Source organism: Suricata suricatta, chromosome 13 (genome assembly GCF_006229205.1).
Source record: "Suricata suricatta isolate VVHF042 chromosome 13, meerkat_22Aug2017_6uvM2_HiC, whole genome shotgun sequence".
Classification (NCBI taxonomy): Eukaryota; Metazoa; Chordata; class Mammalia; order Carnivora; family Herpestidae; genus Suricata; species Suricata suricatta.
This window is the reverse complement of record NC_043712.1, coordinates 24,076,939-24,101,217: the sequence shown is the minus strand read 5'-3', so window position 1 is coordinate 24,101,217 and position 24,279 is coordinate 24,076,939.

Sequence of the window (24,279 nt, the reverse complement as noted above, 5' to 3'; positions counted from 1 at the left end):
ATTGTCCTTTTAATTATTGTGTGGGCTGTACTGAAATAGAGGCACATTCCTTGAGCCACTGGCAGCGGCCGGAATGGGCCAGGTGTTCGGCCTGAAGATTCGCCAAGCTTCAAACCTGATGCTTATGATCGGGAGTGGTAGTTGGGTTTCTATGCAGAAAGCTTTGTTTTTTCAACTAAGCCTTTGGAATATTATAAATGGGAAGCACAATGGAATCACCAAGCCATTCACAGCATATTCTATTATGAGAAAGAGCTGGGGACAAGGTAGTAGGGGGCAGTGAGCAGAGGGTATTCACTGAGACATGAAGGGACCTGGTCCTGCCCACCCTGATCCAGCCCAGCCCTGGGAACCTCATCACTGTTTCAAAGGGTGAGCTCATTTGGCTGAATGGCCAGGACTTATTTTTCTGAAAATACCCTCCTATTTTCTTGAGTAAGGTTGATGCAAGGAAGCATGTTGGCCTATCCAGAATTGGGGTCTCAGGACAATCGAAGCAAAGAAAAAGCCAGACCCCTATCATGTATTCCTCTTTCTCCTTCTACCTTGGGGCTGGGGTGATCCTTGCCTACTTGTTGCTGCACATGAGTAACCTACTGACAAGGTTTGATCTCACCCTCCTGGAAGATGAGGAAGGGCCACACGATTGCCAGCGAGGGGGTTGCTGTCTCCCCAGTACCCTTCTCTCCTTTTCAAAATGTCACTCAAATTCTTCATTGGGGAACTTCTGCTCTTTCTTGTCATGTTGTATTTGTGGGGCTGAGATTCAGTCTTAGTGGGATTTTTAACCAAGAGCATCTCCCGTCTCTTGGCTAAAGGGAGACCCTGGACCCCCCTCCATCACTCAGACTCTCTGGCTGGAGATCTGAACACAGTTCCACAGGGGACTCGATGAGTGCTAGCTCACCCCAGGGGCCAAGACATGAGTTGCCCATTTGCAGGTTCCTGAAACCTCGATCCTCAGGGCTGCCCTGGATCCTGGTTTATCTGTGGACTGACTATCCTTCCTGTGAACTCACTTAACACTTTTCCAATAAATTCTTTTTCAGTTTGGTTTACTCAAGTCTGTCGTCCTAGGCGAACTGGTAGAATCCCAGATAGATGAAAATCTTGACTGCTGAGGCAGGGGGCTCTAGGCACAGAGCCCTGGCATCTCTGGGCAGGTCTGAGTGCACCTAGCAAGGGCATATCCCCATTGAGCTACAACAAACCAAAGTCAGTGGCATGGGGAGTTGAGAATAAACCTGAAAACAACGTAAAACTTTGGGTTAGAGATGACCAAGACTTTTTCTGATACTGAATGAGCACAAACTGGGAACTTGTATATTTTCCCTCAATGTGTTTCTGAGCTCACTCAGCTGTGATATGATGGAAATGGGCCAGGTGGACAGATTCTGAAAAAACGTATGATGTCATCATGCCGCTCTTTTCATTTATTCAGCCACTCCAAACTGAGTACCTTCTCTATGCTAGGCACTGGCCTGGAGACATGGGCAGGATGCAAGAGACTCTTGCCTACAGGTGACATGGTTAGAGATGTGTCTGAGGAAAACAGCCCAGGCTGATGTCCTGGTGTAGAATAATCGGGGCTCACCATGGAGGCATGGGGGCCCCAGTGACCTACTCAGTAACATAGGGGGAGAAGCTCACATGACCCCGAATCCTGACTTAGGTGACAGTATGCCCCTGAGATATTAATGGGCCACCTTCTCCCCCTGCGGTGGGTGGTTGGAAGGGAATTGGTCTATGAAGGCTCAGAAATCAATGCCTTTTTATTTTGTTTCTTGTTGCATTGCTCCTGGCCCCCAGAGAAAAATGGCCCCTCCCGTCCAGAGTACTCAGACACCACCCAGCAGACCTCCCTGCCACCTGCTTTTCTCATAGTCCTTGAACTTCTCAAGACCACAAGAAGCATACATGGCAGGAAACTGCTTAGCAACCGCACATAGGAAACTAAGAATCTAGAATATTCTTGCGAGTTTCTTCCTCCCTACTTTGTTCTCCTATGTTGTTTTCAGTTGTTTGCGATTCGGTCATTGTTCCATCAGCCGGCAAGCTAACAGTTCCACGGGGTCCGGGATGGGAACTGTAGCGAGGCCTTGCTGAGGGGCTGCAGGCAGAGGCCCTGAGGGAGGGCCCCAGGGAGCTGGCCCTGGGGGGCTGCAGGGGCTCAAGCGTGGGCAGCCCCAGAGGGAGGCTGTTCTCAGGCCCCTGGGGTTCTCTGGGGCTGACCCTGCTGGGGTTCCCCTCATTCTCATCCCTTCACCTCTGCACTCTGGCTGCCTCCTCTTGCTTCCACGCTTTCTTTCTTGGCAAGATGGGTCCCTCATCCCTCAAGCTCTGTCTCTGCCCCTCTGAATATGCATCACTGTCTCTGCATCTCTCTTGCTCTTTCCTTCTCTGTGTCTGAGTTACTGCTCTCTGTGTATTCACTCTCTGTGTGTCTCTGCTTCTTATTTGATTCTCTCTTTGTGAATCTTTGATTTTGTCTTGTTCTGTCTGAGTTTCTGTCTCTCTCTGTCTCACACTATCTCCTTGTATCTCTTGGTTTTTCATTTCTCTTTCTTTCCCCCTGTCCTCCCTGTTCTCTGACTCCCTCTCTGCCTCTCTTCTCTTTCTCTCTCTGCCTCCCTTCCCGCCGTCGCGGACACTCTCTCCTTCTGAAGCTCAGCAGCTTGGCCCACGGCCCAGACGAAATGGGCTCGCTTACCAGGATAACTAATATTGCACACTGAGGGTTCATTTTTCTCCCTCATCATCAACTCCCCTTCCATTTCAGAATCCCTGAGTCTGGCCCAAAGCGCTTCCTGGGCAAGTGCCCACGTGCCACCGCAGAAGCCACCCCGCCACGCTGCAGCCCAGAGAGCGCCCAAGGAGGCGAGGTGGATGACTGCGGCGTGCCGCGCACCAGCTTCCCTCTGGCGGTGCTCCACCAGTCAGAGCCAATTAATATGAAATCAATAGGCCAAATCGACGTTTTCAGAAGTTAGCTCAAAAAAATCCCTGAAGATTAACCAGCCTGTGGCCTTTGCTATGAAATTGTTACCACACCACTTTCTTTTCTTTTGAAAGTCCAGATGGGCAGATAAATCCAAAGTGGATCAACCACATCTGTCATTCCTCCACACAAATTACACCCCTCCCACCACTTCCCTCTTTCCTCTCCAACATGCGACAACACTCAGGGTCTGGGCTAGATTGATATTTTATGCCGCACTGTATGGTTTGAATTCCCCATTGTATTAAGAGGAACCGCATCATGACCCCTCTGAGCCGAAGAGCTGGAACATTCTGAAATCTGCCTTTCCTAAAGGCGAGAATTGCAGGGGCAGAGGGGGCCGCCTTCTTCCAGGTTCAAAATGGGTCAACAGTAAAACCCAGCCCTGTCGGCTTCCTTCTACATTGTTCTGAACCAATATCAAACCAAAGAAGCTGGGTGGCTATTCTCCATTTACTAAGCTCCCTTTTCTATATTTGCCAGGTAATGTGGTTTCATGCCCAACCTCGACATGAGGTTACTACTAAGGTCCTTCCCTGAGAGGAGAGTGGGGAGGGGGGTTGGGAGGAGGCCAGAGAGCTCCTTGGGTGAGTGGCTTTTATGCAGAAGGACCTGTGCTGCTAGAATTAAGGTTAGTGGGGCCGGGGGAATTGAGCCAAGCCTGAAGAGCTAAGACTGCTACCCCAGGATGCCTGTCTAAACGGGTCCTTGGAAGAAGGCAGACTTGAAACAGGTGTCAGAAATTGAAAAGTTTGGGAAGACTCAAATCAAGACAGTATTGGGAGCATAAGAAACTGATGTCCACACTGGCTTTTGAGTGTTTGGTGGGTGGGACACACAGCAGTGTGAAATGGTTGAGGACAGACAGACAGAATCTTGAGCCAAAGTCAGGAGACTTCAAGCACAAGCCCTCCAATTCCAGAACATGTGTTCCTCAGAGACAACAGTGTTTCCAGTTTCTTGAGGAACAAAGCAGCCAAGTGAATGCACATGGTTTCAGGTCAAGGGCACCTACTAGAAGCTCACTTTCCCTTTAGAATTATTAAGAAAATTATAGGAAAATGTTCTATTTTGTGTGAGCTACGACTGTCAGCATGAAAACTGAAGTTTCACATAAAAAACTAAAATTGTTGAATCCCAGAGTTGGAAAATAATTTAGAGACTGATTGACCCATCCTCCTGGTTCGACAGATGAGGAAACAGAGACCAGGAGATGAAATGACCCACACTCTTCAACTCCAACATTGCAAGTTGGTTGTGTGGTTGTGACACTTCTCATGCAGTGCTCCGAGGACTCGGGGCATGGAAAGGGTGGTATTGCATAGACTGGTTGTCTTGGGGTCTAAGGCTATACAAGATGGTTGTGTGAAAGGTTAAGAGAGCATAGACTGACAGAAAAGTGTTGGGTTTGTATGGCCGTGTCAGCACGCCAAGCAGCAGCCCTGGTGTCTGAGGTTCTGACACTGGTGACCTTCGTGGTCTGCTCCGAGCCCCATTTTGCTCCTGACAAGAGTATGTTCCCACTCCCTGTTCTCCTGCTCACATCCACATGGGCTCCTGAGAAGCCCTGGCTGAGTCAGCAGCTTGCTTTACTCTGCAGACCACAGCAGATCTGTCCCTTCCCTGCCTGGACTGACTCATGTCCTTGACACATGTTCAAGGCTACATATGGAGATGGCAAGCTGGCATTGGGAATCCACACCTTTTGCTACATGCTAGACATGACCTTAAAGTGCTGAGAGGTCCAACCTTAGTGTCCCCCTACCCCTCCTGTCACCCACCAGTTCATGCAAGCACACACATACTTGGGTGCACATTTTATAGATTAGTAAGTAGAGAGAGTCTCACAAAAGAGAAGTGACTTGTCCAAAAGGACACTGCCTGTTGTGTCAGAGTTCTGGCCTAAGGGAAAGCCCTCACTATGCAAAGGCTCCTATCCATTTTCCATTTTCACTTCTCATGAAGAGAATCCCATTGGGTTATTGTTTCAGACCTACAATTTATGGAATCACATTCTTAGCTCCAGTCTAAATGTTAAGTGATATCAGCAGAAGAAGAGCAAGGCCAGGTCTGGGTCATTTCCTATAAATGTTAAGTAATTGGTATACAAAAATATATTTGTGAGGGGCACCTGAGTGGCTCAGTAAGTTGAGCATATGACTCTTTAAAATCTTTTTTGTAAATGTTTATTCATTTTTGAGAGACAGGGAGTGCCATAGTGTGAGTTGGAGAGGTGCAGAGAGAGAGGGAGACACAGACTCTAAAGCAACTCCATGCTCTGAGCTGTCAGCACAGAGCTGGACGCAGAGCTCAAACACAACATGAGATCATGACCTGATCCAATGTCTGAGGTTCTGACACTGGTGACCTTCATGGTTTGCTCTGAGCCCCTAAGCCACCCAGGTGCCACTAACCAACCGATTCTTGATTTTTGCTCAGGTCATGATCTCACAGTTCATGAGACTGAGCCCTGAGTCGGGCTCTGTGCTGAGTGTGGAGACTGCTTGGGAGTCTCCCTCTGTCTCCCTCTCTCTGCCCCTCCCTCCTCTCAAAATAAATAAATACACTTTAAATGGTTTAAAAAATATATCTGAAAAATGTTATAAAGCCAATACTCAGTAAGCGTTCCCTAGCACTGGGTCCTGTGATAAGCACATTGTGTACTAACTCATTTAATCCCCACAAGAGACCCATGAGGTATCTACAGTCCCTGACTTACGGTGGTTTAATTTGTGATTTTTTTTACTACACAATAATGCAAAAGTGATACACACTCAGCAGAAACCATACACCGAAGTTTTCATTTCCCCCAGGCTAATGATATGTGTCCTCTCTCCTGAGGCTGGACGGTGGCAGTTAGTGTAAGCTCCCAGCCAGCCACGTGATCACAGCAGCAAATAACCGACACACTCACAACCATTCTGTTTATCACTTTCCGTATTCGATAAATTCAAATAAACTCAAAAGAATTTTATAACACTTTGTTATAAGATCGGCTTGGTGTTAGATGATTTTGCCCAACTGTAGGCAAACATTAAGCATTCTGAGCACATGTAGAGTAGGCGAGGATAAGCTATGACGTTCAGCAGTTTAGGTGTATGAAATGCGTTTTTGACTTACGATATTTCTAACTCACAATGGGTCTATCAGGACAAAACTCGGTTGAAAGTCAAGGAACATCTGTACTAGCACTTTCCAGCATTATGGATGAGGAAACCAAGGCACGTGGAGATTAGGTTACTTGCCCAAGACCACACTGCTAGTAAATAACAGAGCTGGAACTCAACCCGGGCAGCCTGGCTCCAGAGCCACACTTTTAAGTGCTGTGCTGTGCTGTCAAAAATATTGTGGCAGCTGAAGAAATAGTCCAAATCATATATGACTCGACTTGTTGAGAATAGCCACTAACCGCTGCACAGCTCCCGGCACGTGGCTTTCATCTGCTCTTTCAGTGAACAGTCTCTCACGGGTGCTCAGACTCCATAGAGGATGTGGGAAATTCAGAGAGGGAAAGTGACTTAAGCAGTAAATGGCACAATCAAAATTTGAGCCCAGTCCGAATTAAGGACTCTTAATTCACCCCCATTTTATACAGGGGGAAATGGAGGCCCAAAGGAGTTAAGTGAGATCTACTATCTCTCGGCAGGAAGCCTGGCATGGCCATCTGCATGGGGCTGAACATGTGTGAACTCTCAAGTCAAACCCTGTCTCTGGACTGAATGATTCTAAGTTACTAGACTCCTCACACTCTTGGGAGAGCCTGGGATCTCCACTGCACTCATGTCGGGGAGAGGAGATTTACCCACCACCCAGGCAAACACTGTAGGAGAATGAGAACAGAATTAGAGAAAGGAGTGACGTACAGCATAAGCAGGGCTGAGGCTCTCTGAGAATTTGGGGTCCAGGCTCTTGTGTGCAGGAATAACGATGGACCCTTGATCAGGACACCTTTGGAGAGGAGTCAAAAGAATACCAACTTCATCCTGCTGATAGCATTTGCTATTAGTCAGAGTGGTTCTAATTCTAGATCAGCTACTCTGGAGTTTTGCTTGCTTCATTTATAAAATAGGGTTGAAAAGCTACCAATCATCCTAAATTGTTCAGTGAGCATGATGATATAGTACTTTCTTACTTCTTAAAAGTTTATATATTTATTTTGTGTGTGAGAGAGAAAGAGAGAGACAGAGACAGAGAAAACAAGCAGGGGAGGGGCAGAGAGATAAGGAGAGAGAGAGAGGGAGAGAGAGAGAATTCCAGACAGGTTCTGCACTGACAGTACAGAGCCCAATGCAGAACTTGATCTCACAAACCTTGAGATCGTGACCTAAACCAAGATTAAGAGTTGGACCCTTAACCAACTGAGCCACCCAGTGCCCCCTAGTATTTTCTTATTGACGACACATAGTGGACCATCCAAACGTTTTCCCCCATCTTCTCTGTTAAACTGTATCTGCCTTGATAGTGATCTAGAAAGGGCACTGAGGGGATTTTATTTCCTTGCAAGAATGAAATGGAATGAAAAAGTAATTTTTAATGGTTTGCGGGTGTTAGTGGTTTTCAATTGCCATATACAACTGACAGCAAAGGTGACTTAGACAGTGTGTTAGGTTTCTAGGGTTGCTGTAAGAAATTACCACAAACTAGGTGTCTTGAAACAATGGAAGTGTATCCTCTCACAGTTCCGGAGGCCAGAAATCCAAAGTCAAGATGCTGTCAGGGCTTGGTTCTTTTTGGAGGCTCTGAGGGAGAATGCATTTTAAGCCTGTCCTCATTTCTGGTGCCAACTGGTACGCCTTGGCATTCTTTGGCTTGTCAACACACAACGCAAGTCTCTGCCTCCATCTTCCCAGGGCTGACTTCTCTGCATGTCTTTTCCCTTTCTGTCTTGTATAAGGACACCCATCATAGAATTTGAGGCCCCCTCCCTAATCCAGGATAATCTCATTTTGAGATCCTTATATTAATTGCATGTGTTAAGATCCTTATACCAAAAAAAAATGGGGGGGGGAGTACATTGTGAGATTCAGGGTGGAATGAATTTTTGGGAAGTGGTCACTATTCCATCTACTATAGACCTATTCAACAAAATAAGAGGCTATAAACAGACAGGCCTGGCTGTGGACTTTGTCTTTGCCAGTCACCACTCTTTCGCTGGGTAATTCTGGCCACATTGCTCCCCACCTCACCTTTAACTGGACTTTGTGTGAAAGGCAGCTTCGTAAAGTGTTGCCTGGGACAGAACGGTTTGATGACTGGACAGTGCAGGAACAGGAACCCAAGGAAAAAAGGAGCCCCTGACCAAGTGGGGCTTTGCTGGCATCCTATGTAAGCAGCAACTAAAATGATTTCCCCAGCGTCCCTACATATTGGGATGGCCCTTTACTAAGTTGCCCATCCTGACTTCCTCTTGAGTCGGCTGCTTTAACTTCCTGGAACCCGCATCTCTGAGGCTCCTGCCATGAGATGCTGTCCGAGCTCCCTCCGACAAGTGTGCAGATATCATATAACTGCATTGACAAACAGCCCTGTGACCTGAGACCCATTCTCTGTGACTGCCGGCAGGCTCTCGGTATAGATTATAACTGCTGAAATGCATGTGCTCCAGATGTTTATCTTCTAATTACAAGTCTCTGATGTGCCACTTACAGTAATGTACTTGTCCATGCTAATATTTTCTCTACCCCCAGAGGATCTGCCAAGGCAGATTTGATGCAAGGAGACTGATGAGGGGAGGCCAAGGGAAGGACAGAGGGAGAGAAGCTGCTATTAAGATCAAGATGGTGGTGGCCCGAATGGAACAGTGCCTGGGGAATGGGCAGGTAGAGCTGAGGACAGAGAACTCTTCATGGGAGGGTGAGGCAGGTAGGAGTAAGGATAAGGCCAGGCCTTCTGGCTGGGATGAGGGCTTGGGGGAGGAGGTGCAAGTCCGGGGAAGTAGAAAGGGTGCAGTGGAGATGAGGTAGGTCAAGTGTGGAGCCACCGGTCATAAGAATGTCCATTCCCTCCAGGCTGGGTGGGCCATTTCAGGTGTCTAAGCAGGAGAATCTCAGTTTGCACGGTCCAGAAAGCCTGGTCTGATCACCCACTAGAAGGACTGCAGCAGGCGTTCCAACCCACAGCCTCAGCCTCACCCTCCCCAGCCCCTCCACATCTTCCTAAGTGTCCGGAGGGAGTTGCTCCCCAGCCCTGGACTCCAACCTCAGATCTCAGCCTCCACTCCTCCCCCTCAGCCTCAGCAGGTCATTTGCCCAAACACCTTTGAGAGTCCACCTCCACCTCTGTCCCTTCAGCCTTCTTACTCTGCCTCTCCCTCTTATTCTACTGCCGTGTCTGGGGATGCCCTGAGCCTCCCACTCTGGTGGGCTCATGGTTGGGGTTTGGTGGATGGTGGGGAGACCCTGGGCAGGAAAAGCGTAGCCCTCTCTTTCACTTCCTCTCCCGACCTCACCACCCCTTCCATGTTTTTCCTTTTGCACCCTTCCGAGGAAGACTTTGTAGGTAGTTGGGGCTCCAGGTTGAGGCTTATGGAGAGACGGTGAGGATCCCTGATGGGCCTGAGTGATTTAAGGTGTTGGAAATGTCGCCTCACCATGAGAGGCAACTCCACAGTGAACCAATTGCCCAGTAGACTCAGCATCGAGCAAGTCTTCCCTATCCGAAGTCACTCAGTTTCATTTTCTCTTTCTCCTGTCGGCTTCCCTCTTTCAGTATAAACAGAGCACTTCCTCTGTTCCAGCATGGGGCCAGTCCCTGGGGACATGGTGGTGGGTGTGGTGTTGGAGGATGTCCACCAGGAGCACTGAGCCTAGGGGCAGAAAAGAAATCAGATGCTCACTGTTCCCCATCCTGAGGTCCGTGGCAGAGGAAAGTCCAAAGGAAGGGAACAAGTGGTTTTAGAAGACAGCTACTTCCCAAGGAAATGACGCTGGAGCTGGGACCCAGGGGATGAGCCTTCCAGGAAGAAGGGCAGAAGAGTGTTCTGTCCTTTTTCTACTTTCTCTCTCTCCTTTCCTCACCTTCCTCACACCCCTCTTCCATAGTCTCTTACCAAGAAATTACTAATGAAATACTCTGACTCTAGTTTGCCAGGTTTTGTGCTAACCCCTTTACATGTATTCTTTTTATCCAGTGCTACCTATGACATGAAGACGACCCCACTCTCTTTTCCTGCTCTAAGGTTGAGGGAAATGTGGCCCGGAGATATCCGGTGATACCTTAGTCAGTGGCTAGTGGGTCACGGACCGTGGAATTGGATGACTGATGCTATTCTCCCCCTCCACGTATACCACCTCCTTCTAGACACATGGAAAGGGATGTGTGGATGTGTGTTTTATCTAATCTGTAAGTAAATGCCTTTTTGCCTTTCAATGAGAAAATAATGCAAATGGAATAAGAAACACACTAAAGAGAAAGCAAGGACACCTGGTCCCCTTACCTCTCCACAGCGGGCATCAGGAAAGGTGTTTCCCTGCACCTCCCCCCCTACACGGCTTGGGGTTCCCCCTGGCAGAACGAGCAAGACTGACCATACAGCCAGTGGTTTGGTGCAGCTCTTCCAGTTGCCCAGGGCACACACGTGGTAGAATGTTCTGCTGGTGCCATCTTAAAATTCCGAATAATTTTAACAAGCGACTCACACTTCACTTTTGCACCCAGCCCCGCAAATTATGTAGCCAGTCCCCCCTGGGTAACCCACTTTCCTGCCCATTCCCTGTCACTCTCTGGCTGCCGCCCTTCAAGTGATTCCCCACCAGCTCCCCTGCGGCCCGGATGCCTCCTTTGATCTGAGACACGGGCTGGTTCCTGGGTCCACACAGAATAGCAGAATGATGGTGTCCAGCACCAGACGTGATTATCCAAATCATTTCCTCCTGTGACCAGGACCTGGTTTAATACTTCCCAGGTACCAGGTGTTCCCCAAATATCTGCATGTGGAAGAGTTTGGGTGGCTCCATTCTTTTCTCTTTCGATAAAACAATTAGGTCATTTAGAATATGAAAAGCTTTGAAATCATGAAAGTACTTTATTTGAAGTTCAGGGAAGAAAGGACTTTGATGGTGAAAGGAAAGACAGCTATTTCCATTTTAAACAAAGAAACAGCAGGACAGATTTTTATAAGAAGGTAATAGCCCAGACTCCATTGTCCAGGATCCTAGTTAGGGATTCGGCGGAAGCACTCTCTTAGTCCCTGCAGACTAGGCCCAACAGGTAGAAAGTATGGAAAGAAATCTTTGGACTCAGTGTGATGAGGAGCTTCTAGCATTCAGAAATTTCTGAATGGGGATTTGACCGGCTCCTAAGGAGTCAAGGGCCTGTCCCTGGAGACGGCAAGCACACAGCATGTTCATGGCCATTCCATATGGGGGTGGGGAGAAGCTCCAAGGATTGAATGGACATTTGGATCAGATGGGCTTTAAGGGTCCTAACAACCCTGGCAATACGTGCTTAGTTGACTATAATGACTCTGGAACATGGAGATTTTCTGACCCAAAGGTTCTAGCACTCTTCATGTTTAGCCTAAAGGCTAAGGTCACTAAAATTTTTTTTTTCCATTTCTGCAGGAGATGAACGTAGAGTGCACATTCTGGTACCTACTATCTAATGCAGAAACAGGAGAATACTGATTGCTTCAAATTCCTTGAAGCTGGGGACTTTTTCTGAAGTGAATGAACAAATACGTGAACAGAGGGAATGGCAAACAACGCAGGGACAGGCAGCATCTATCACTTTAAGATTAACAAAGCCAGAAAGAGCGCACTATGGATAGTGGTTTCCCCAGAACATGGGGCCCCGCCATCTTGGCCAATCGTCCTGACCCAGCTGCTGCGGACCCAACGGGCTTCCGGGGTGTCTAGCTCCCCCTTGGGTGGAGTTAACAGCATTAGCAAACAGCAGGCTGAAGGCCGGGGAGACGATGTTCCTGAAACCTTAAGAGATCTGTCTTAGCAGAATTTCCTCAGGCATCAGCCATGTCCTGGAAACAAGCGGTGTACAGGTACATGAAGATGCGGCCGGAACAGGCCTATGCTTATTCAGTTGTGAGTGTAGAAAACAGGTCTGCAAGTCTGGAGGCCTGGGTGCTCATCCTGGATCTACCTTTGAAGACCTAGGTGGCTTTGGCCAAGTCCCTTCCCCGCTTGGGGCCTCACCTTTCCCATTTTTAAAATGTAGATAATAATGGTTACCCACACAACAGTTATAAGGGTTGAGTTCATGAACATTTGTAAAGTGCCTAGCAAAGTGCCTGCAGCACTGTAAACACTGTATAAATAATGACAACAGAAGGATCACTAGTTTTTCTTAGCAAGCTGTTAAAAGAGGCATTCCCGGGGCCCCTGGGTGGCTCAGTCAGTGAAGTGTCCAACTTCAGCTCAGGTCATGATTTCATGGTTTGTGGGTTCTAGCCCTGCATCAGGCTCTGTGCTGACAGCTCGGAGCCTAGAGCCTGCTTCAGATTCTGTGTCTCCCTCTCTGCCTCTCCCGTGCTCATGCTCTGTCATTCTCTCTCAAAAATAAACATCAAAAATTTTTAAAAAGGAAAGAACTAAAAAAAATAGCCATTCCCATCACCCCTTCACAAGAGGAATCTGAGGCTCAGGTAGTGAGTGATGTGTCCAAGGTCATAGAGCTGGACCCACTTTTCCACGGCCACCAGGGCTAGCACAGCTTTGAGATGACTTCCAATTCTGATAGTCAGTGGTTCTGTCTTTACAAACTGAAAACTTTGCCTGGATTTCATTTGTCCCTTGAATACAAGCTGGATGCAGAAAAAGTTCCCTTTCAAGCTCATCTCCTTCCTGTTGCTGAAGAGAGTCATTTTCAGCATCAACATTTTGCTCCGTGTTAAATTTGGCCTCGGAGGTTCTGACAGGCCCTGGCTCTGAAACCTGGAACTGCTGGGTCCGTTTCACCTCAGTGATATGGAGCTCAGTTCCTCCAGCTGGGCAGCAAATCTGAAGACCTCCCAGGGTTGCCGAAATAAATGTGAAATCTCGTTTCTCCCCACATAGTCCCTGTGTAGGTCAATGGCATCAACGTGATGCTGTCCCGCAGCCTTCCAGGACACTAGATTGTCAGTGCCATTCTCTTTCCTCAGCTCCCGTGGGCAATCGATCACAATCCAGGCTGAAAGGAAAGTCCTGTCATGCTGCTTGAAATCCTGGAAAAATCTCCATTGTACACCAGATGTGGACTCAACCCATCATTTCAGGCCCTTGAAGTGTGAGTCCCTCCCCACTTTTCCTACTCTTCCATTCTCCCTCAGTTTCCCCCGTCAGCCTCCAGGTCAGCCAATCTGCCAGCCAGGAGACCCTCTCGCTATAACCTGAATATACCCAGTCCTGCCCAGCCTTCCTGCGCCACACCAGACGCCTCTGGGGAAGTGGTCATCTTTTCCTCCTCTGCTGTTATTATGGCAGAAGTACCCCTCCTTCTCTCTGACATTGAATCCCACCCCCGTTTGCTTTCTTGGACACTTCATCTTGTCTCTGGTTTCTTTCTTTTCACTTATTCCTTTCTATGCTCACTCTCTCATTTTAACAAAACCTCTCAATATCCATGTTATCCTCCAGCTGCCACTCTTCACAGTCAATGCTTTCTGCCTGTAATTCTCTACCTCCGATCTATGCCTCCGCCCATTATAATCTGCCTCTGATCTTTCCGTTCTCCCTCCCAAGGTTTCCCCAAACCCTCTTCGCTTAAATCTAAAACCCTAATTGCTCCCATAATTTGACCTCTCAAGGTATTTTTCACTATTGATTACTCCACACTTCCTGGAAGACTCTCTTCCTTAATTCTGAAGTTTGTTAGTTTTCCTTCTATCTCCCTGGCTACTTGTCAGTTTCCACTGCAGGTTTCTCTGCCTTCCCTTTAAATTCCTTTCCCCTGTGTAATGACTCTCCTGGTCAGGATGGGCTGGGTTACACTGAACTAAAAATCAGCCTATAAAATCCGGCGACATACATTTATTTTCTGTTTGGGTTACATGCCCAATGCAAGGCAGTAGGGCAGATGCAGGAACCATGGAGAGTCAAGACTTGGCATGAGTAAGACTGAGTACTAATAAAGGAAATTCCAACATTTAACCAGCTAGATTTCAGAATTGCTCTGGTGATCTCTTTTGAACAAGACTATCTACAATAGTTACCCTATGGCTGTCCTACCCTTGTGTCAGGGGCAGATAATTTGCTCTTTAGTTCAATAGGGGTTCAGATCAAGAGGACCTGCACATCCTGGAGATTCCCTTAAGGAATATATCCAAATTTTTTTTCTCCACCTACACCAGATTTAGATGATCAAATTCTGGACTTCAATCTTACGTTGTAATAGAATGAGATATGGGAGAGCCTTAGGGAAGGGTGAGTACATTTGTCATGTGGGAAGGACATACACCATTGGGGGCTGCAGTCAGATTGTCATCGCCAACCTCCAAGATAGCCTTTAAGGATACCAGCCTTCTAGTGTTTACATTCTTGTATAGTATGACCTCCTTCCTGCTCCATTGGATGGGACCGCATGTCCAATAGGATATTTCAGAAATGATGGAGTGTGACTTTTGAGGCTAGGTTATAATACAGCATCTTGTGTCTTGTTCTCTCTCCCCCGCTCTCTCTTGGATCACTCACTCTGGAGGAAGCCAGGGGCCATGTTGCAATGGCATCAACAGCCTGTGGAGAGGTCCACATGCCAGGAAACTGACCTTCTGCTGACAGCCATGTGAGTGCGCCATGTTGGAAGAAGAACCTGCAGGCCCAGTCAAGCCTTCAGATGACAGCAGTCCTTGTCAACTTCCTGTGACAACCTCATGAGAAACCCTGAGCCAGAACTTCCAGATATGCTGTTCCTGAATTCTTGACCCATAAGACCTATGTGAGATATGGATGTTTATTATTAAGGCTTCATAATTTCTACTTTCATCCTGTCCATGTTAACTCTTGTCTAAATTATAGTAGCTGATTTTCTAATGTGCCACTTTGCTTTCTACCTTTCTTTTCCCAAATTCACTTTCCTTACAGGGAAAGGAACATGTCAAAACATGAATCTTTGTGAAAATCCTTTAAGGATTTCCCATTACTCTCAGGATGAAGTTCAAATTCCTCAATATGGATTATGTGGCCTGCAAGATCTGACTTACATCATCTACCCTTTCAAACTAACCTCTCAAGGCTCTTTCCTTTCAACTAAAAATTCAGGCTTTTCTTTCTTTCATTTTGTTTTGTTTTCTTTTTTTCTTTTGTTTTGTTTTCTTTCTCTTCCTGTCATTTTCTTTCCTTCCTCTCCTCTCCTCTCCTCTCCTTTTCTTTCTTTCTTCCTTCCTTCCTTCCTTCCTTCCTTCCTTCCTTCCTTCCTTCCTTCCTTCCTTCCTTTCTTTTTCTTTCTTTCTTTCTTTCTTTCTTTCTTTCTTTCTTTCTTTCTTTCTTTCTTTCTTTCTTTCTTTCTTTCTTTCTTTCTTCCTTCCTTCCTTCCTTCCTTCCTTCCTTCCTTCCTTTCCCATCTCCCTCCCTCTCTTACTCTTTCCATCCCTCCCTCACTTCCTTCTTTCCTTCCTTCCTTTCTTTTTCTAAAATAGAATAAGCCTTGCTTGGCTGTACATCTTGTACAAGCTACTCTCTGTCTGATACTCATTTGCTTTTTCTCCCCAAATCTTTATTTATCTCCCTTTGACCCCACATCTCTGATAAGCCTGTCCAAACTTGTCCAAGTGTGAAAGGTGATCCTCACTGTGTTCCAAGACAAGCTATACCATATCCCTTTCACAGTATTAATCATTCTGTAATACTGTTAACTCATTTAACAGTAATATTAATAATAGCGACTTGTAACAGCTGTCTGGGCCCACTTCTGAGCCATTTGCAGACATTTCCCTTATTCAAGAGCTCCTTGTGCCTCTAAAAATGTTCTTTGGTCATAGAGCACATTTGACCCATGCCCAGGGCAGGCTGGAACCTCTGCAAGGATGACTTCAGTCAATGAGGCATATGAGTTGGTAGATAAATCCTCATAGCTCTTCTGGGAAAATCCTGAGGTGTGCTCTCCACTGTGTCTCAGAGTGTCCCAGGTGGAAATAAATACCAGTATCACACAGAACCTGCTTCCTCATTAGCCTGATACTCCACTACCCTCTCAATGTCTTGCACCCTTTTCCAAATAAACTGCTTGCACCTGTAATCTTGTCTCAAGGTCTGATTTTCGGAGTAACCCGCATCAAGTCAGCACTTCCCATGAGCTGGACCTCCGTCAAGCTCTTTATGGGGATTATATGTTTTAATTATCTTAGCAACCCAATGAGATAGGTGCCAATCCATCCAACTGGGGTAATACTACTTACTCAAAGGATTGCTGTGAGGATTAAATTGCATAATGCATGTAAAGACCTTAGTGCTGGAAGAGAAGATGAATTTGAAGAGGTTAGCACAGTCCTCTGCATACTAAGCAATTGGTCATTTGCCTGAGATCACACACACACTAAGTCCAGTGGATTCTTACCAAATACAGCCTGATTCCAGAGCTCTCAATTATTACTCTAGACTGTCTTATCAGTTGTAATTTCTTATTGAACTATTTTCCATGGAAACGAGGACCATGCCAGTTATCTTCAGTTTTATCCCCAGAACCTGGCATTCAGGAGATTGCAAGACATTTGTATAAAAAGGAATTGATTCTTCCCTTCCTCTCAACTAAGTCTGTTTTATATTCAGTTGAGGGTCCTATTTACTCAAAATAATTCTTTGAGGCATCAGTTACAGTAATCCTATGAATTATACACAAAAAGAATGTCTTCCTTGAAAAGTCTAATTTTTATGTTTATTTTTTCCTCTTTAAGGAAAGGGTACATTTCTATCATGGGAAGCCAGTATATTCAGTGTAAGATCATGATAGTTTTGAAGTAAAAGAGATATGGTTCAAATCCAGTATTTTCAACTATCTGACCTTGGGTGGTGGGGGGGAACATAGCTTCTCTGATTTATAGTTTTCTCATCTATAAAAGAGGAATGATCATACCTCCTATACTTCTTATCTGTTGTTGTACAACAAATTTTCTCAAAACTTCATAGCTAAAGACAACCAACACGTATTCTCTCACACAGTTTCTGGGGATCAGGACTCTAGGAGTAGCTTAGCTGTATGGTTCTAGTTCAAGGTCTCTCGTGAGGTTGCAGTCAAGTCATCTCCTGGAGCTGGAGTCATCTCAAGACTTGACTGGGGCTGGAAGATCCACTTCCAAGTTCACTCACATGGTTGTCAGAACGAGTCTCAGTTCCTCTATGTCAGCCTCTCAGCATGGCTTCCTGTTCCTCCCAAAGCACAGGATTTGAGAAGGAGAAACAGAGAGCGCCCAAGACGGCAGCCACAGGGTCTTTATAATCTAATTGGAAGCAACATACCATCACCTCTGCCTTATTCTGTTGGTCACAGAGAGCAAACAATGCTGGCATAGGGTGGGAGGGGCTACAGAAGGATGGGAGTAGCAGGAGACAGGACCCTGGGGGGCCAACTTGGAGGCTGAGTTAACACCTCCCATATATAGTTGTAGTGGAGGGCTGGGTGCCTGATGTGGTTGTCTCCCAAAAAGCATTAGTTCTATTTTGTGTATTCAAGGGAAGATACATAAGTTATGGGACTTAAAGAATACATTCAGGAACCCAGAGTTTAGCATTCACCCCAGAACAATTAGCTTCAAAGAAATCTAGTTACGAAAGCTAACATTCTGCTCAGGATTAAGTCAGTAATATATTGGGGACAGTCAACATCTATCTGCAAAGCTCCTCATAGTCCCTAACATCTATTTACATTTATCTCCCAGTTTTTTTTAAAGTTTATTTTAGAGAGAGAGGATGATCATGGGAAGGAGGGACAGAGAGAATCCTAAGCAGGCTCCACACCATCTGCATGAAGCCCGATGTAGAGCTGGGACTCATGAACCATGAGATCATGACCTGACCTGAAACCAAGAGTTGGACAAATGCTTAACAACCTGAGCCACCCAGGTGTGCCTTTTTTATTTTATATTATTTTTTTCAACCAGTTTTAACTTTATGTCATCCTGAATTTATCTCAAAAGCTCTATGGCATATTAATTATTATTGTCACACTTTCCAAATAAGCATAATGAGGAAGATTACATGATTTGTTTGAGGGCAAATAGCTACTCAGTGATGAAGTCAGGATTCAAACCCAGGACTTCTGACCACAAAGTCTATTCTCTTTTAGTTATCTAATGCTGCATTAGCAGCAAGTAACTCTTATTATTTTTTTAAAAAAGAAGATGAGGCAATGTTGTTATTTTTACCCTTTAGAGTAACTTCTACAAGAGCACACAGCAGCTGTTTCTTTAAAAAAAATTTTTTTAATGTCTTTTATTTGTTTTTGAGAGACAGAGAGAGAGACAGCGTGAGCAGGGGAGGGTCAGAGAGAGAGGGAGACACAGAATCTGAAGACAGGCTCCAGGCTCTGAGCTAGCTGTCAGCACAGGGCCTGACACGGGGCTTGAACCCACGAACCGTGAGATCATGACCTGAGCTGAAGCCGCCGCTTAACCGACAGCCACCCCGGGGCCCCACACAGCAGCAGTTTCTTTAGGGTTCTGTTATATTGACTGTCGGTCGTTCAGAGGTCCAGCGTCTCCCACAGGCCATCCAGAGCAGCACGCAGACCCACGCAGTGCTTACAGGATTGTCTTGGGTGTTGTTTTCATTTCGCAGCACCACAGCGGTGGCTGGTGCATTTTGCTTGAACCTCCCCCCCCCCCCCACTCCCCCACTTGACTGCTGCCGCGCACGCAAACCCAGGGAGGAGAGGGCGCATGGATAAAAGCTCTCAGCCTGCAGCCTCCCAGTAATTAATAGTAGGCAAACGCGTTCTGTCAGGGGCCTGCTGAGATGTGGTTGGTGAATGAAGGCTGTGTGTAAGCAGCACGGGCCTCCAGCCAGCAGGAACCCAGACAGAGCCTGCATCGCCAGGCCTCAGGGTCCTGAACGCAGGTAAAAACAAGATGCAGACCTGCGGGGTGGCACCCGTTCGTGGGACTTGGACCTGCTACATTCTCGGGTCATGATGACAGCCTGGTGCTGCTACAGGGGGAGGCTTGCATTCAACCGGCCAAGTGAAGAGTCAGAGAAGCAAGGGCAGGAAGATATGGAGGCGTACTAGGCCGAGACACTGAAAGTGCTGCCTCTACTGTGTGGGCCTCTTCCTGAGCACCCTCTCCCCTGGTCCCGCTGCGGCCTCACCTGTAAACCCACATGGCGGCCTGGGAAGGGCTGTTCTTCCCATCTGACAGATGAGGAGGCTCTGATTCGGAGATGTAAATGACCTGGCCAAAGTCTAACAACTAATAGTAACCAAAGAGCAATGATTTCTAAGGTATTGATTAATTTTCTAACCATTTACACATAAGAAACTAGCCTCTTGGTTAGAACTCATTCCTTGGATGAACCTCATACCAAGGATTACTATGCGGAGCCCTTACACAGCACTCTGGGCCAGATGCTCTCAGTCTTCCCGCCTCTCATGGGTTAGAGCATCATCTGAGAGTTACAAGTCACCCACAGCAGCTAGAAGAGGCCTGTCACTTAAAGGAACATGGCAGAGCCACAACTGATGACCTGGAGAAGCAGTCTCGCGAGGAGAGACCCTTGCTAGCCAGGTGTCCTTGTCTTCCCTCCCCTATCTCCTCTCTCCGCAGGGCCTCTGCACTGCAATTTAAAGAGGCAGTCTTCTCTCACTGCTCCTTTTGCAAAAATAAGTGCTTCATTGAAGGAGCTTCTTGGAGCAAACAGGGACAATCTGCCCTGGAGGTAAACCACTCCTTTCTTTAACTCACCAGGGGGGACACCCATTTGGATGGAGGTCTCAACCATCCCTCAAAACACCATGTCAGACTGAGTAGTGATTATCTAAGGAAACATGAACACACAGGCCAAAGAAACTAGATGGGTATAAGCAGTATAAAGGAAAGACAACATTCATTATACAGAAAGTAGAATTACAGAACAGTTAAGAATTGGAGGGTATTATGCTAAGTGAACTAAATCAGTCAGAGAAAGACAGATATCATATGATTTCATTCATATGTGGAATTTGAGAAACTTAACAGAAGACCATATAGGAAGTGAAGGAAAAATAAGTTACAAATAGAGAGAGAGGCAAACCATAAGAGACTCTTAAATATAGAGAAGCAACTGAGGGTTGATGAGGGTGAGGGGTTAGGGGAGGTGGGTGATAGGCATCGAAGAGGGCACTTGTTGGGATGAGCACTGGGTGTGTATGTGAGGAATCAGGAATCTACTCCTGAAATCAAGACTATACTGTATGTTAGCTAACTTGACAATAAATTAAAAATAAATAAATAATATAAAAATAAAAAGGTCATGGCATGATAGCATATCAAAAAATAAAATAAAATAGTCATTAAAACATCCTCAAAGATAAAAGGAATATTGATAACACAAAATACAAATTCCAAGTAATAACTTTAGGAATAAAAATGTAATAGTTGAAATAAAGAAAATAAGATATGGGACAAATCTACTGGGGGAAAACACCAGAATAACACAGGAGAATGACTTAGAGGATGTTAGGATTAGATTATCTTTAAAATAAGTGACCAAGAGGAGGTGGGGAATCATAAAAGAAAAGCTAAGGGATGTGGAAATTGGAAATGGAATTGCCAGTATTTGAATAATGGCCTCTCGAGAAATAGGGAAGTAGAAAAAAATGAAGGAAAAAATGCTTTCTGAAAATCAGCAGACCATTTCTAAGAAGGCCCGCCTCTGTTCTGAAGTTCTATTCTGTCTGATACAGTCAGAAGGAAGAGTAAACATTCTGAATCATAGGTCATCTTTGAGAGAATGTATCTAAAGTTTCTCCATTATGTGTAATGTTTAAGATTGGTTTCTAGTATAAACCCCCAGTCCCTGGTTTGCTAAGAGTCGGGTTTGTTTTTATTTTCTCTTTTTTTTTATCGTAAGTAGACACTGAACTTCACAAAATGATTTTTGAAGAAATAATTGTAATCCTTTATCCATGAGGTAATCATACAAAATTTTTCTTTGGTCTACTAAGATGGATAAATTATATAAATAGAATGCCTGAAGGGGAGACTTGCTTCCATTCGCCCCAAAGTCTTACTTAACCATAAGGTATTTTTTTAAACCCACATTTGATTTGTATCATTCAGATCATTTGTTATCTGTTCACTCTTGGCTATTCAATCTGTTCCATTTTGACAGGATGTGTTAAAAGGTCTATAATGATAATTGCTGACGTATCTACTTTTCACTACAGTTTTATGAGTTGCTGTGGTAAATATTTGGAGGCTCTATTGTTGGGGGCATACGAGCTATGATGAGTCTTTCTTCTTGCTCGCTTCTAGAATACCCTATCCCTCTATTTTCTCTGAGATGCAGTTTCCTGCAGCTTAAAAAAAGACTCGATTTTTATTGTGGCAAAATTCAGATAACATAAAACTTACCACTTTAACTACCTTCAAGAGTATGATTCAGGGCATTAAACTCATTGAAAATGTTGAACAACCATCACCACTAACCATCTCCAGCACTCGGTCATCATCTCAAAAAGAAGCCTTCCATTTTTAAGATTGCTTTTCCAGGGGCACTTGGGTGGCTCAGTTGGTTAAGCGTCCGACTTCAGCTCAGGTCACGATCTTGTGGTTTGTGAATTCAAGCCCTGTATTAGGCTCTGTGCTGACAGCTCAGAGCCTGGAGCCTGCTTTGGATTCTGTGTCTCTCTGCCCCTCTCCTGCCCACACGCTGTCCCTCAAAAATGAATTAATGTTAAAAAAAATTTTTAAAGATTGCTTTTCCAGGTTTCATTTGGTTTATATTTGCCTAATATATCTTTTTTCATCGTGAGATTTTGAAAGTCTTTAAATGTGTATGTTGACAACACAATTTGTATTTTTTTTAAATCGAAACTGAGGCTCTTCTGGTTAATGAGTTTAACCATTTATATTTATATCTACTATTAGTGTTAGTACTTTCTTGCCATTTTGTTGTGCTTTCCATTATGAACATTGTTTTAGAGTAATATACAACTAAAACTCATAAATCAGTATATAGTTTGATTTCTCCAATAGAAAAATAACTTGGTTCTTTTCTTCTTCTCTATTTTCCAGTTTTCAATAGGTTAATCAGTACTTTATTACATTGGCAGTATCTTCAATGAATTAGTATTTATGTCTTCTGTGAAGGGGAACAATTGCCTAGCACGTTCTTAGGTTAATTTTGTCCCTACCTACTACTCTCACCCTCATATCAGTTGTAATTCATTGCCTAAAACTGTAATTCTGAATTCTTTTTAAAAAATGTTTTTAAATATATTTTTAAATTTACATTCAGGTTAATTAGCATATAGAGCACCAATGATTTCAGGAGTAGATTCCTTAATGCCCCTTACACATTTAGCCCATTCCCTTCCTACAACCCCTCCAGTAACCATCTGTTTGTTCTCCATATTTAGAAGTCTCTAATATTTTGTCCCCCTTCCTGTGTTCATATTATTTTTGCTTCCCTTCACTTATGTTCATCTGTTTTGTTCTTAAAGTCCTCATATGAGTGAAGTCATATGATATTTGTCTTTCTCTGACTAATTTCGCTTAGCATAACACACTCTAGTTCCATCCACGTAGTTGAGAATGGCAAGATTTCATTCTTTTCGATTGCTGAGTAATACTCCATTGTATGTATGTGTGTGTACACACACACACTCACACACACCATTTTCTTTATCCATCCATCCATCGATGGACATTTGGGCATTTTCTATACTTTGGCGATCGTTGATAGTGCTACTATAAATATTGGGTGCATGTGCCCCTTTGAAACAGCATACCTGTATCCCTTATATAAATACATAGTAGTGCAATTGCTGAGTTGTAGGGCAGTTCTAATTTTTTGAGGAACCTCCACACTGTTTTCCAGAGTGGCTGCACCAGTTTTCATTCCCACCAAGTGCAAAAGAGATCCTCTTTCTCTGCATCCTCGCCAACATCTATTGTTGCCTGAGTTGTTAATATTAGCCATTCTGACAGGTGTGAGGTAGTATCTCATTGTGGTTTTGATTTGTATTTCCCTCATGATGAGTGATGTTGAGCATTTTTTTCACATGTCAGTTAGCCATCTGGATGTCTTCTTTGGAGAAGTGTCTATTCATGTCTTTTGCCCATTTCTTCACTGGATTATTTGTTTTTTGGGTGTTGAATTTGATAGGTTCTTTTTAGATTTTGGATACTAACTCTTTATCTTGATATGTGTTTGCAGATATCTCCTCCCATTCCATCAGTTGCCTTTTACTTTTGCTAAGGAAAGACTTCCTTCAGTGTGCAGAGCTTTTTATCTTGATGAGGTCCCAGTAGTTCATTTTTGCTTTTGCTTCCCTTGCCTCTGGAGACATGTCAAGTAAGAAGTTGCTGCGGCCAAGATCATAGAGATTTTTACTTGTTTTCTCCTTAAGGATTTTGATGGCTTCCTATCTTACGTTTAGGTCTTTCACCCATTTTGAGTTTATTTCTGTGTATGGTGTAAAAAAGTGGTCCAGGTTCATTTTTCTACATGTCACTGTCCAGTGTTCTTAGTACCACTTGCTGGAGAGACTGTCTTTATTCCACTGGATAGTCTTTCCTGCTTTGTCAAAGATTAATTGCCATACATTTATGGGTCCATTTCTGGGTTCTCTATTCTGTTCCACTGATCTGAGTGTCTGTTTTTGTGTCAATAAATTCTCTTTTTGTCAACAACATGTTATTAAGTAACTTGAATGCTCTTCCATTCTATACTTCTGAATTTATTTTTTTTAGATGTCTTATTTATTTTTGAGAGTAGGAGAGACAGAGCACAAGCAAGGGAGGGGCAGAGAGAGAGGGAGACAGAATCTGAAGTAGACTCCAGGCTCTGAGCTGTCAGTACAGAGCCCAAGGTGGGGCTTGAACTGATGAATGACGAGATCAGGACCTGAGCCGAAGTTGGATGCTAACTGACTGAGCCACCCAGGTGCCCCCTGAATTTATTTTCTGTCTTTGTGTGAGAATTTATACCAGAAGTGTTTCAAAAATGAGGTTTTGTGTACTAGAACTCTTGAGGCTGCTACAGAGATTTTGTTCCTGGATTTTTGTTTCCTACCCTATTCTTAAGTAGTACTGGTGGGATGACCATCTTCTCTGCCCTGGCATGATAGGCCTACCAGGCCTTTGCTATTCACTTCCCTGAGGGTCAGAGTGCAATGAGCTCTTATTTTGAAATCACAATCTCAACTTCAAAATCCTA